Genomic DNA, 3,375 nt, shown 5'->3' on the forward strand with positions numbered 1-3,375 from the left:
TGCTGGGAAGAAAAGCCCCGACCCCAAACACATTTTTGGCAGCCCCACAAGTGCTCAGACACACTCGAGCCTGCCCAACCCAGGGGAGCCCCTTTAACCCGGCACAGGAGGAGGAGAATTAACACASAGAACTTTTCTTAGGGCAATTTCACTTTATTTTTCCATACAGCAAGGTCAACTAGAGCAGTAATAATAAAAGAAGCAGAAACCCAAAATGCAGCCCAGGACAGAGCACGTAACTGAGCACTACAAGCGAAAGGAATTTTGTGTTCCAAAGAGCAAACCCGAGCGTGTCCGTCCTGCAGCAACCAGATCACATCAGATCAGATCAGATCAGATCAGGGGCTGCCCCAGCTGCTCCTTTCTTTCTTTCTTTGTTCATTTTGGGTGCTGAGCTCAGCATCAGCAGCTTCCCATAAAAACGGGAACATTTCCCGTTGTTTTCACCCGCTGAAAGAACAGGAGCACCACAGAGAAAAGAACCCCCGACCCCACAGCTGCAGGTGCTGTTTGCCTGTCCCTGGTTGAACGCTGTGAACGTCACGATTTGTTTGGAAGAATCTTTTTTTTTTGTGAACAAGAAACCACTGAAATTGTCAGAAACCGGTTTGAATAGCATATATCTTTAATATATTTTGATACTTTAAACATGCAGTAGATTTTGAATAATGTACGGAATATCTGAGCCATGATTCCCTGGATGGGCTAAAGTACCTGCTTTTTTTTTTTTTTTTTTTTTTTTTTTTTTTTTTTTTTTTTTTTTTTTTTTTTTTATTTTCAGGCAGATTTGACCCAGTGGAGTTTCTGTCAGTCATGAGATCTCGGAAGGATGGCAGATCTTTCCAGCTGAAAAAATCCTGGCAAACTACAAGCTGTCCACATAAAGCAAAGCAACGTTTTGGAAGGGGGATGGAGTGCTAACTCTGTGCCACTTTTGCAAGCAATTTTGTTCAGCCTGTCATTTTATTTTAGCCTTAACAAAACTCCTTGTAATTATAGACATTTTTATTCAAAATAAGATCTTACTATTATACAGGTTTCTCTCTTTTTTTGACTATATACAGAAGTGCAAAAAGTCAACCTTCGCTCTCGACGTCCCAACTGCAGCATAATCAACCCTCAAGAGTTTGCACACACACACACSAATTCTTGTTACGTAAACTTTGAGTATTTGGATTATCAACAAAAAGTCCCTTGATCTATTGATTATGCAGCTTATTTATAACAAGGCCTGATATTCAGGGATTTCAAAAAATATTTAAACAATATTTTAACATTTGAAATGGATACAGTAGAAAATAAATTTTATTCTAATATCTAGGAACTAGATTTTTTTTTTCTCTCATAATAACTAATTACAAACAAAATAAATCATCAAAATATTACTCAATTGTCTGCCAGGATTGTTGCCATAGCAACAACTTAACTTCTTACTTAGCAATGATTATATAATTATAAGATATCCATTAAAAGATCTTTGTTCTTTTAATGAAAACTAGACAAGAACTAACAATGACTGACATTCTTACATTGTCATATTAGATCAGTAAAATAGAAATCATTTAGTTAACAATAATACGAATACTCATAAGACACTACATGTAGATTCCAAACTGAGTATGTTATGAAGAAAACGATTTTTTTTTTTTTTTGTATTTCGAAAAAGTTATATCAGTAAACTCTAATAAAACAAAATTCTACGAACTGAAATGGTATCAACTGGTAATAGAAAACGAAAACGAGCTAATAAATGTAAGAAATAAAAACTACACTTTTAACAAGAAAAAAAATAAGTAAATTCTCTATGGTAAGTCACTACAATAACATGTGAAGTCGTCTATACTTTCTTAACACGATTGAAATTACATTGGTATGGGTTTGAACCCGTAATGTAATAATCTAAGGCTTTAATAGATGTACAGTACAATCAGGAAAATCAACACATCATTCTTCTCTATAAAGCATCTCTGTCAATCATAAAAACTGGGAGTAAACTCGGAGTATGGCGAGTTCTAGAACCGAACCCGCGCCTCTCCCTCCTGCCCGCCGGGGCCTGGCCCCAGGCAGCTGAACTCAGCCAAAATATCCTTTACTGGCTGCAACATCCAAACCACTAAAAGCAATTCCTTTGGATGAACCCGCTCTTAAAACTTGAATGCACATCTATCTGTTTGTTTTTATTTTGTAAAGGCTTTCTAAGGCTATAAGCAGTTAATCTGAACAAAAAAAAATCCCATATAAAACTCACCCGAGTAGGAACCCACCCGATTTCTAGGCTAATGAAGGTCTCATTTGTCCTATTTTGGTTTGTCATGCATCTGCTGTCAGTGCTTCTGCGTCTTTGTTTAGAGTCGCCGCCGAGGCGGGACTGGATGAATTAAAGTGAAACCCATCTCTGCAAGCATTTATAGTCCTTGTGACTYGAGACAGAGGCTAGAAATAGAGCAAAAGAATTCCTCAAACATTGGTTAGTGTGTCTCAGAAATGGCTGTTCCCTTTGCAGCTCACCTGACCCAATGTGCATAAATACAGTGCCTCGTTTATGAGAATATTGTCCGTGAGTTGTGACAGCTGCAGATCTCTGTGCCAGCTGCCCATGGCTGGGAGAGCAAGTGGCCATTTCTGAGACAGCTTTGGTTTGAAACACAACGGTGCCCTTCGACTGCTCCGGACTCAACGTGGTTCTGAAAATAACACTGCGAAATAATACTCTGGTGGATGGACAGTCTATGGCACTTGATGAGAATCCTTACCAACGTGGTACTTAAAGCCATCGATGTGCTTTAAAATAGACACAGTTGTGGTTTTGCTTGGCACATTCATCTCTGTCAGATTCCTCTCTTCCCGTTTCTTACAATCTATTACATTAAAAATATTACTCTTAAACAAAAATTACTGTGCATGCACGCTCTCGTCTATAATGGCAATTTTAAATACAAGGTGCACCTTTGTTATTTGTAAACCTTGAAAGAAATAAACTTACTTTAAAAAATTATATCTTGGTCTACAGACGTACCAATACATAATAGATTTCTGGTTGCAGCATCGTCGGYCTTTCGGGGTGACAGCCACGATTTTGGGGAGCAGCCCCGAGCTGTGTGCTGGAAAGGCAGACGATGCTGCACTCTAGACAATAAGATCACCTCAGCACAAATATCAATTCCATGTACAAAGAGGATTATAGGCAACAGTGTGCAGTGGAGTCCCACGCTCTCGCTCCGTCCCGTTAACATGCAATGTGTGATGTCACTGCTGAGGGGTTCCCAGTGCTGTGGGCACTATTTACAAACACTATGGCTAATGAGCTCGGCCTCTTCCCACCCCAAAGCGGCCTCTTCGCCTCGGACACCATCTGTGAAGGCAAGAGCACGACAG

The 3,375-nt window shown here is 39.4% G+C and overlaps 1 protein-coding gene across 1 annotated transcript in view; it reads right to left on the reverse strand.

Annotated features, from left to right (window-relative positions):
• Positions 1 to 114: 114 nt before the first annotated feature.
• The window catches only part of LOC130587313 (muscleblind-like protein 1), a 21,146-nt gene continuing 17,885 nt past the window's right edge, over positions 115 to 3,375 (reverse strand). Inside the window, exon 6 of the mRNA XM_057388291.1 lies at positions 115 to 3,352. The gene's annotated coding sequence lies outside the window, so the exon portion shown is untranslated. The remainder of the gene's footprint in view (positions 3,353 to 3,375) is intronic.

The sequence above is a fragment of the Malurus melanocephalus genome, unplaced genomic scaffold, assembly GCF_030028575.1.
Source record: "Malurus melanocephalus ecotype Western Australia unplaced genomic scaffold, MMel_1.1 scaffold_1747, whole genome shotgun sequence".
NCBI lineage: Eukaryota > Metazoa > Chordata > Aves > Passeriformes > Maluridae > Malurus > Malurus melanocephalus.